The sequence below is a fragment of the Canis lupus genome, chromosome 6 (genome assembly GCF_011100685.1).
Source record: "Canis lupus familiaris isolate Mischka breed German Shepherd chromosome 6, alternate assembly UU_Cfam_GSD_1.0, whole genome shotgun sequence".
In the NCBI taxonomy this organism is placed as follows: Eukaryota; Metazoa; Chordata; class Mammalia; order Carnivora; family Canidae; genus Canis; species Canis lupus.
The window spans coordinates 55,102,212-55,113,641 of record NC_049227.1 but is presented as its reverse complement, the minus strand read 5'-3'; the positions used below and the strand labels follow the sequence as shown (position 1 = coordinate 55,113,641).

Below are 11,430 nucleotides of genomic sequence, written 5' to 3'. Positions count from 1 at the left end.
ATAACTTACATTCATATGCAATATGCAGTATGGTATTAAGACCCAGTAGTTCTTAAACAGCATTACCAAATAACCAAATGAATCAACCTCAAATGCCATAAAAATAACCATCTTCATAGGGCACTTTCCCTTCATGGAATCTGAAGCTATCCCTTTTGGATGTTTCTACTTCGATGTGAAATAGGCTGTTAAGATTTCATTAGTGACTTCTCTATGTGGCTTTTTTATACAAGAAAAAAAGATGGTTTTGATTTCTTCCATAGTTCAAAATTTTCAGTTAAGACATGTTTCTGGAAGTCATAGGGTCCTGGGATGTTTCAAATAACAAAAATGAAGTCTCTGAATGCAGCTGTAATACATCCTTAGCCATACGACCAGTATATCTTGAAACCAAAAGTAAAATGATTGTCTAGTTCCCATAATCTACTTAATTCTTGTTTTAAAATCTAAATATTTCTATCATTTATAATTTCTGGTTTGGATGATTATTCTGGCCACTACCTTTATGATGTTTGAAGCCAGGTTAAACCAATCATCACATATTTTTCTAATTTGCTTCTAAGTTGTGACTCTCCTAGAGGCAACAAGTCTACCCAGTAGTCCGGTGAGATGCTTTTTCTTTCCCATAAATTCTCAGTGAGTACAGGAAGGCTCCTATCCTCACCAAGCAAGCTGCAAGTTCACCTGTACTTCTCATTCTTTGGAAAGTTAAAGCTATATTCAGTCCCAAATTCCTGCTGAGCTAAATTTGTTTCATTGTCTCACAGTTCTGAGGAACCTCAGGGGAAATCACTCACTATATTTTGATATTGAGCTTCCTGTCCCTGAAGAATCACTGGAATCAACGAAATCTGTTGGACTCTCATAGGGTAACTGTACAGGCAGGTGGCTGGCACAAGCCAGTTCCTCTTCTCGGCCTTGTCACAGCCCCCACGTCTAGGAGACTGTTTTCTGGGACACAGATTTGGAAAAGAATGAACTTTTTTTTTTTTTTTTTCCTGCCGTAGATGACCTTATGTAGTTTATCTGGGCATTTTGTAGCTTGTCCTAACTGTTCTGTTTAGCTAAGCAGCTAACCATTTTGGAGGTCTCTTAACTTTCATCATGTTCCTATTGGAGAGATTAGACATTGTTTTTTGTTTCTGTTTCTGTTTTATTTTTTTCGTAACATCAATGAAGCAATCCTCAGTATTACTGCAAAAGTTTCCGTTTTTAACATTTTGGGTTCAGATGCCATAATTTCTTAAGTACTGGTGGTGCCTCGACCCAGTCCTGGACCTGATGAACTCAGGAGCAATCCTTTGCTCCCAGTCAGGTCCCACTTCGGGGCAGCTAGCTGCAGGCAGGGACAGCCACTGGCTGGTAGAGGCCCCTCGGCTGGCCCTGCCCGTCTCAGGTAAAGGGGAAAAGCTAAAGCAGATGAATTTCTCTATGACTGTTTCCTTTGCTGTGCAGAAGTTTTTATCTTGATGACGTCCCAATAGTTCATTTTTGCCTTTGTCTCCCTGGCCTTTGGAGTAGTGTCTAGCAAGAAGTTGCTGTGGCTGAGTTCACAGAGGTTGCTACCGGTGTTCTCCTCTAGGATTTTGATGGATTCCTTTATCACATTTAGGTCTTCATCCATTTTGAGTTTATCCCTGTATACAGTGTAAGAGAATGGCCTATTTCATTCTTCTGCATGTGGTTGTCCAATTTTCCCAACACTATTGAAGAGATTGTTCTTTTATCTTTCCTGCTTTGTTGAAGATTAGTTGACCATAGAGTTCTTGGTTCTCTATATATTTTTTAAGATTTTACTTATTTATTCATGAGAGACACAGAGCGAGAGAGAGTCAGAGACACAAGCAGAGGGAGAAGCAGGCTCCAGCCTGATGTGGGACTCAATCCCAGGTCTCCAGGATCACAACCTGGGCCAAAGGCGGCGCTAAACCGTTGAGCCACCCAGGCTGCCCCTTGGTTCTCTATTCTGTTTCATTCATCTGTGTGTCCGTTATTGTGCCAGTACCACACTGTCTTGATGATCACAGCTTTGTAATACAGCTTGAAGTCAGACATTGTGATGTCCCCAGCTTTGGTTTTCTTTTTCAACATTCCTTTGGCTATTCTGGGGTCTTTTCTGGTTCCATACAAATTTTAGGATTATTTGTTCCAGCTCTATGAAAAACGTTGGTGATATTTTGATAGGGATTGTATTGAATGTGTAGATTGCTTCTGGATAGCATAGATATTTTTACAATATTTATTCTTCCAGTCTATGAGCATAGAAGGTTTTTCCATTTTTTTGTGTCTTTCTCAATTTCCTAATACATATTCTGTAGTTTTTAGAGTAGATCCTTTACCTCTTTGGTTAGGTTTATTCCTAGGTATCTTACAGTTTTGGATGCAATTAAAAATGGGGTCAATTCCTTAATTCCTCTTTCTTCTGTCTCATTGTTAGTATACAGAAATGCAACTGATTTCTGTGCATTGATTTTATATCCTGCCACTTTGCTGAATTCCTGTATGAGTTCTAGCAATTTTGTGGTGGAGTTTTTTGGGTTTTCACATGAAGTATCATGTCCTCTGCAAAGAGTGAGAGTTTGACTTCTCCGTTGCCAACTTGAATGCCTTTTATTTCTTTTTGTTGTCAAAAATAAAAGGCAACCTATAGAATGGGAGAAGGCATTTGCAAATGACATATCAGATAAAAGGCTAGCATCCAATATCTATTAAGAACTTATCAAATTAAAAAAAAAGAACTTATCAAACTTAATACCCCAAAACAAAAAATCCAATCAAGAAATGGGAAGAAGATATGAACAAACATTTCTCCAAAGAAGACATACAAATGGCCAACAGACACATGAAAAAATGCTCCATATCCACTGGCATCAGAGAAATAGAAATCAAAACCACAATGAGATACTACCTCACACCTGTTAGAATGAGTAAAATTAACAAGTCAGGAAATGACAAATGGCAAGAATGAGGAGAAAGGGGAGCCCTCTTACACTGCTGGTGGGAATGCAAGCTGGTGCAGCCACTGTGGAAAACAGTATGAAGTTTTCTCAAAAAGTAAAATGGAGCGACCCTACGACCCAGCAATTGCACTACTGGGTATTTACCTAGTGACTTTCTCATTCCTGTTCTTACTTGCTGTTATAGCGATTAACAGTAAAACCCATAAAAGACAAGAAGGTCTTTAAACGATGTCAGAGAACCATGAAGGGGACATTGAGAAGTTGGTCTGAGTTCCCAGGCTCTGGATAGTGACAGGAGGAAATTGATAAGTTAAAAGCTTTAAAAAAAATCTCAAGGGATAGAAGAAAGGTCAATGCGGGAAGGGCACCGATGGAGGTACTCCCGGTGTGGGTTTTCACTCCTGAACTACACAGAAGGCTCCTGGGGGCAGGGGGCAGCTCTGCCTCCCTTGCACCGATGTCTGAGTACAGCACTGGGCACACAGCAGGGCTCTCTCACAGGGACTGGGGGAGAATCTGAAAGTGGATTTAAATGTGGCCACTCGCCAGAGGAAGGGACAGGGGAATGCTGGGCCCCGGTCAGCTCCAGGCATAACTAGGAGCAAGGGTCAGGTGGAAAAGACCTAAATGCCTTCAGATAACCAGCTCTCAGCAACCTCGGACTCATTCTCCCAGAAAGGAGGGGATCATCCAGGCCTTTTGGGCCATGTGGCCTAATCAACTTTCCATCAAGCCATCAACAAGCTTTCCCCCAGCACCTATTTTAGGCCTAGCTCTTGGGCTGGTCCCTGCAGGGTGACAGATGAGGTGCAAGCTGTACATCTGCTTAGGAAGGACCTGTGGTGTTGGCAGGGAGGCCAGACCAGTGTGCCGAGGAGAGCACCACGGTCCACACCAGACTGTGGGATGTCAGACTATGCCGTGGGTGTGAGTTGGTGCAGTGCAGCCCCGAGAATAGGAGTCAGATGGATGGGTCGGAGGACGCAGCAGGAGAAGTGAGGCTCAGGCCTTGGAGATTTCAGGGTGGCCACCCCAGGTCCTACTTCTGAGAGGGGTGAAGAGCTGACCCTCTGAGAGGTGGGAAAGCCTCACCTGCCATATTCTGGGCTCCCTCTCCTCCCAGCAGCCACCAGCTTCACACATCAGTGTTCCAGGGCTACTGGTGATGGGAAAAGGCAGGCAGGAGTGAAGGGCATAGACACAGCTCCAGATCCAGCTCCTCAACCAGGCCAACTTTTGCTGTTGGCTCTCTGGCTGCAAAAGTGGATCTTCAGGCTCATTTGCCCCCGTCAGGGAGGGGCTGGGGACGCATCCAAGGATGTCTTCTGAGACTCCCCGAATCAGACAAAAACCCAAACAGCCAGCTCTGCTGCAAGGGTCTGTCAACATCCTCATAACTGGTTACACGAAGTGCAGCATATTTATCCTGCTTAATCACCGCCTCACCCCTCTGAGGAAAACTGATTTCAGGCACTTGAGGAGAGAGAAATAGCAGTGACCTTTCTGTGGGCCTGATGATAACTGGTTCCTTATAAGGAGCAGACAAGAGCCTCATGCTCATGGCCCAGGAATGTGTGTCTCTGTGTGTGTTCTTTCTAACATTACCTAGTGTAGGGTCTCCACACCTGAGCCCAGCATTTCCAGGGCAGCGGAATGGAGTGGCCTTTCCTTCTCCCTAAGCCAAGAGAGTATTGATCGCTGCTGGTAATCCTAACTGTAAAGTTTCCCAAACAGCACTGTAATTGGATTACATGTGAACAATGAGCTGTTAAAAGGGGGAAAAATGTTTCCTCTTATTTGAAAAACAAACTCACCGCACTATACACTCCTGCCTTACAGTGGATCATTATATAACCCCTAAAAAAAAAAAAAAAAAAAAAAAAAAGAAGGGTCAAAATTCACAGTGGGATCAAAGCTGAACATCCCTCCAGGAGCTAACAGTAATAAGCCATCAGCGATCGCAGCTCTTCTTTACTTACAGTGCCTCCCCTGCATCAGACTCTGCACCTAACGATCTGTTCTTTCCTGCAGTTACACAGTAATTATGCCCATTTGACAGATAAGGCTATTGAAGTTCAAGGAGAGGTGTAGTCCCTTGCCTGAGTTCACATAGCTAGCAAGCGGAAACAGAGATCTGAACCCAAGTATTTCTGACTCCAAAGCCCCAGAGTTTTTTCCGTGGGAGCCACAATCACCTGCATGACTTTCCTACTCCCACAGACGACCCGGGTCACTTCTGGGCCACTCAGGGTGACAAATAAATACAGCCGCTCAAACTTGTCCTATTCTTCATGAAGACTTTCAGACTTTCAAGAATAAAAGAATGTTGTGTTTCCTCCTAAACTGTTTTTCCTTCCAATCTCGTGCTGCTCGGAAAAACTTGGAACCAGAGAGACAAATGTCTGAGTGCCCTCCCTGCTCAAAAGTGGAGGAGCTCAGCCAGCAGGGAAGCCTGAGGTCTTCTTACAAAATACTTCATGGCTGAGCTGCCCTGTGCCTGTCCCCTGGCTGCCTCTGCCACCCACCCAGGCTACGTGCCTCTGACTCCTGGAGCTAGTCAGCTGGGTCAAACACTCCCCTGTACTCTGCGGCTGTCCAGTCTGATACCTTGATCCATTATTCATTCAAACAGATATTCATTCAAAAAAATATTTTGTACTCATTATATGTGCAAGGCACAGTCCTAAGGTCTTGGGGATAAGACAGATAAGCCCTCTGGGAGCTGATATCCTGGACTGTGAAATAACTAACCAATCAATTAATTGCTTGACTGCATTAATGTAAGTCCTGCAAGGGTTGCTGAGTTGTTACGAGAGTGCAGAATTGGGGCAGGGATGGAGGTCCTGCTAGGATTGAAGGATCTTGCGAAATCTCCCCAGGAAGAAAACAAGATGGTTGGATGCACAGAAAGAGGGGTCAGTGGTACAGTGTGAGGCCATAGGGGTAAGCAAGGTCCCCTAATAGATCTGGACTTGATCTTTGAAACAGTGAGACTCCTTTGTAGGGTTTAGGTGGTGACTTATATGCGTGTATAAATCAGGGAAGAAAAGAATGATGTCTATACCAACAAATTCTAGATCATGCTGAGAATTAACAACTGCCTTTTGGCTTTGGTCCTTCTGAATCAGCAAATTTGTAGTGACTTAAAGGCTGTCACTCAGAGGGTGTCAGAATAAATGTTTGTTCTCGACAGTGGTGATTTAAGCTCAGGAAGTGGAAGTGTTTCCCCCACCCCTGCCAGCAGTCTGAACCTGGAATGGTCTTCCCACATAAGCCACACTCAGAGGTAGGCCCCTTGAGGCCCATTCACAGAGGTGGTTTTGGGGACAGAGAGTTGAGGCAAGGGGTAAGGCAAAGAGTAGAGTGGTGCTGGGACCTGGTCCCTTTTGTCAGGATTGTCTTGTCCCAGGCCCTGGGAAAGCATCAAGGGAACTCCAAACAGCATTTTCACGGTCTACCCTGACACATCTCCACCGAAGACTGAGACCTTTGGTTCTTGAGCCTTTTCCCATGGTGGCAATGAAGGCCTTGCCCCAGGGGACCCACTGAGTCCCCCTCTCACCTACTCTCCTGGGACCCAAGTGCTGAGAAGGAGGTATGCCATTCCCAACTGATTTCCTAGGAAGAATATTTATGGGAAACCTCAGAGCTAGCTGGGGCCTCACAAGGGGATGGAAAGGAAAAGTTGGGATATCAAAAAGGACATTTTGATCAATCACACTGGGAAGGCAGTGGGAAGGCAGCAAGGCAAAAAACCTCTTATGAGTGCAGCATGGCCCCACCAAGGGACAGTCTTGTCCCTTTGAAAGCTTGGCTTGTCCAGAACTGAGGAGGAATGAAACGCACAGACACACTCTCCATACGCTTCTGATTTAGGAGAATGTTAATGTTTCTGTAAAGTGCTGTTCTTACAATCATATTGGGAGACCACAGTTCTTTTTTTAACTTGTGAGAATATGTCTCCACATCTTAATAAAATGTGATTAAAAGAAAAAACTTCCTCCAAACATGACTAAATTCAGTGTCAGTGACCAACACACAGGCCAACTTGAAGCATTAGCAACCTAGCTGCAATGCGTGTTCCACCAAGCCCTTTTCCTAGTATTTTGTACATTATTGCACATCTGACAATTTTCCATGGAACTTATCCCCTCCAAAAAAGTGCTGGGAGTGAGTTCCCAGGAGGTGCTGCTCACATGAGTACACGGGCAGTGTGCAGTGCTGCTATCACGCGATGAAAAGAATGTGACAGAAAAGAGATAACGTCCGAAATGGCAAAAAAAAAAAAAAAAAAAAAAAAAAAGTGGGAATCTAAATCAAACGTTGTCAGTTCTGCTTCACAACATTCATGAATTGATAACCAATTAGCAAAAGGCCAAATATATGTGTGTGGCATTGCCTGGGCGGTGGCCAGATCCAAGAGTATCATGTCTCCACGGCCTCCTGCTCTGTGGCGAACAGGCCAAGCCATTGTAGTCTTTGCCCAGGGCTGGGGCTCTGATCCCAGTGGAGGAGGAAACGTTTCCATGCTCTCCAGCTTGATATACTGGCTTGTGCCTTGGCTGGAGTGTCAGGAAACTGTTCTAGAAGCAGCCAACTCTGCCTGTTATCTGTTGTGTGCTTTGGCCCAGTCTTCTATCCCTCGGAGTCTTGATTTCTGTATCTCCAAAATGACAGCAGCAGCTCAACAACGTTTGACTGATGACAGACTGTGTTTTGGGCTAAAATGCGTATGAGTTAGGGTCTTGCCATCCCTTCAATGACAGTGAGGTTATGGATAGAAGACATTGAGTAAGTACTGCATGTGAGGCGACCTGAATATGAGAGCAGCCCCATTTACCCAATGAGAGTTTAAGAGAGGATTTCGTTGGGGGCGCCTGGGTGGCTCAGTCAGTTAAGCATCTGCCATCAGCTCAGGTCATGATCCTGGGGTCCTGGGATGAACCTCTGCGTTGGGCTTCCTGCTCAGTGGAGAGTCTGCTCCTCCCTCTCTCTGCCTCTCCCCTCTGCTTGTGCAGTCTCTGTCTCTCTCTCTCTCTCTCAAATAAATAAGTAAAATCTTAAAAAAAAAGGATTTGATTTATTGATGTGAATATAAAAATGTATCAGGATAGAAATGAAAGAGACAAATATCTACATATAATAATTAATATCTTTTAATTATTTATACATACTTAAAATCACATACACTGTTAATCTATAAACACTGATTAATAGTTAATAATCATGTTTATAATGCAGACATACGGCTTTACCCATTCCCAATGCAAAGCTTTTAATGGAATATTTCCAATGTGCCTTATGCTTTCCAGAGCATCTCATCTGCATATCCATCCAGGTTGCCTTCGACATTCAGCACTTTTTAAAACCTAGGTGTGATATTGTTGGAAAATTTACCCCAAGTTCAATAATCCTTTCTTTATTTGTGACTTCATAAGACAACCACTTATTTTTAAAAGACAGTGTGCAGTAGTGTTGATTTTTAACATGATCTTTATATGATTTGTTCATGTGGCCTCCAACATTCAACAGTTGAGGAGTCAGATTCCCAGAAGTAAGTACCAAATGTGTGTCAGATTTCTCTTTCCCCTACTTCCCTGTATTGCCAGAAATCTTCCATAGGATCCTACATCAGCATTGCTTTAGATGGCTTAAGACTAATAGGTACTCATTTTGTTGTTCCAGATAAATTGATTGAAGAAGTACCCTGTAAAGTTCCCAACGTCGGATGACTCCGAAGTATAATTTCAGAGGGAAAAGTCATGATCACATCTGACAATGCAATTAAAGTTAGAAGGTATTCAAAGTCCCAACTGCCATCATCCTGACAAGACAATCACAAAATATCCTTGCCTTTTGTTCAGTGGAGACAGATTAGAGTTTTCCCAAAGGAATCTTCCCAAGAACCAAAAGAAATGTAAGAACTAACTAAAGACACAGACTGTGGTTGCACAGCCCCGCTCGGGGTCTCAGTGTTACCGCTCCTTCCTGCATTCTGCAGACTGCAGGCATTTCCCTGTGCTTTCTGTAGCTTTGCTCCCCTCTACATCACTGTGGGATGAGGGTGGGTGGGGACGATAGTAGAAAGCCACCGCAATTTGGAGGAAGGCGAATGGAATGCAAACCCACATCTACCTCTCGCTGGCTTTAAGACTTAGGGTACATCGCTTCACCTGTCCAAGTGATGGTTTCCTCATCCATATAATGGAGATAAATCTCTTAGAGAATCTCTGAAGATTCTCTCTGGAGATTAACTGGGATTACATATCCAAGATACCCAACCTGGGACCAGTCTGTGCTGAGGTAAGGGTTGTTGGACCTGTCGACAACTATCAAGTCCCTTCTGTTCCCTGTGTATTTCCCCGGGTGGACAGTGAATGCACAGGGGAGAGATGGCTCATTTCCCCTTTTCTAGGGACAGCATAGCAAGACAGTGCTCATAGGAACTACTCGGAACCACTCCATTACCTTTTTTCCAGTGAGGTTAAAGTTTGGTTCAATTTTTACTAAAAGAAATAGCTTCGTCATCAGTGACCTCAGGTTGGCTTCTTTGACGAGCATCTGATCTGGAAAGAGCACCCGCCACCACAGTCCAAAGTTATTCCTTGATCTTTGGAGATGAAGCAAGCATGTGATTCTTCCCACCTGCACAGAGAATGTTTTTCTCAGGCAGAGGAACGAGGAGGCCTTGTCGGGCTACCTCTGCGTCCTGAGCCAGCCACACACATTTCACAGGGCCTAACAAGGCTTAGTTCTTCCAGGGCCTAAAGAGAAGCAATATCCCTCTCCTTCTGTGGTCTACCTTCAGTCAGGCTCAGCAAAGCACAACAAAAAATCAGTTTAACTCTCTCCTAGAGGGGCCTCTCCCTGTTGAAGAACAGACCTTGATAAAAATCTAGAGATAGAAGGTGAGATCCTGAATCATGCCTTAGCTGAAGACAAGCACATCAAAAATTAAATTGATTTAATTAATAATTGAATCTTTCTGAATTAGTGTATAACAGAAACTTGGGGGGTGGGTGGAGGAGAGCAGAAAAAGATGAGTTGTGGAGGGGTTGGCAAGAAAAGATGACAAGGCACACGGTTGGGAGGACAACAAACTGCCAAGAACAAGGTGGTCAGCTTGACCATCTACAATCGTTTGCTCTGCGGTGATGTGACCCTGTCACAGCCTCCTCGCTCCTCCAGGGAAACCTGTTTCACAGGCATTCACACAGATTTGGTGGAAATCCAAGGAAAGGGCTGAGCTCCATAAATGGGTTTCCCTGGCATGAAACTAGGCCAGCATCTACAGAACAGGAAGCAGAATTAGAAACTGAATTCAGGGGACGCCTGGGTGGCTCAGTGGTTGGGTGTCTGCCTGTGGCTGGGAGCATGATCCCAGGATCCGGGATCGAGTCTCACATCGGGCTCCTTGCAGGGAGCCTGCTTCTCACTGCCTGTGTCTCTGCCTCTCTCTCTGTGTCTCCCGTGAATAAAGAAATAAAAATCTTAAAAAAAAAAAAAAAAAAAGAAACTGAATTCAGTAGAAACAGAAATTTAGAACCAAGACTGACCACAAACAAGCCTCCTTAGTTTTGCAGATATCTGGAGGGGTGATTCGTATTCTTATGAGTCTGTGAATGGCCTTTGAGCCCAGCCTGGTGTGTCTCAAGGGACAAGGTGGGATTCTCTGGGTGTCATGCTCATGGCACATCCTGGATCAACTCAGCCAGTTTGTCTCAGCGTCTTTGGAGCAGCCTTGCCAGGATCTCAGGGGTGTGTGCCCCTAAAGCAGTGGGCTCTGTATTGCATAATCTTGGACTTAACCACCATCTTCCTAGCCCGTCTCCTAGAGTAGATTCAGGATCAGCAGGCAAGATTCTTCAGCAATCCCTCCTTCCTTTGTTCTGGGTCCCCAGCCTTCATCAGGCTTACATCTATCATGTCCCTCTGATAAGGAGGTGGGCAGGTGGTGGCCCTCACTGCCACCTGCAAGGGGTGCCCAGACACCTCCCTTCCCCCTTCAAGATATATAGAAAGAGTCCCAGAGAGTTTAATTGTAGGACACAGCATTAGGGGGAGGCTCTTCCCATGAATCACAGCATCCTCCCCATCCCAACCCTGACTCCTGTGTTCCTGAGACAAACTAGCCAAAAGAAGGCTAGTTTGGGACATCTTTTGGGTGTTTACTTCTCTCCTCTGCCAGGCCCAGCATTATCTGGTCTCTCTATATCACCCAGATGTTTGATTCCTAGCCAGGGTCTCTCCCTTTCCCAGACATTCTAGATGGGTTTGTAGAAGCTGCCATGTTGACCATGAACCCCTCAGCCTTAGACCTGACATTTCTTTCCCCTCCAACTTCTCATCCTTATCAGCTGCTTCCTTGCATAACATTTAATAGTGAAAAGCCAGGGCCCCACAGGCCCACATTTCTCTTGTCTCCCCAAGCCTCAGCAGACTCCCTGGCTGATGGTTTGCCCTTATCAGG

General features: G+C 44.7%; 1 pseudogene; it reads right to left on the bottom strand.

Moving 5' to 3' along the window:
- On the bottom strand, positions 1–1,511 carry LOC111096517 (annotated as a pseudogene).
- Between the last annotated feature and the right edge of the window lie 9,919 nt (positions 1,512–11,430).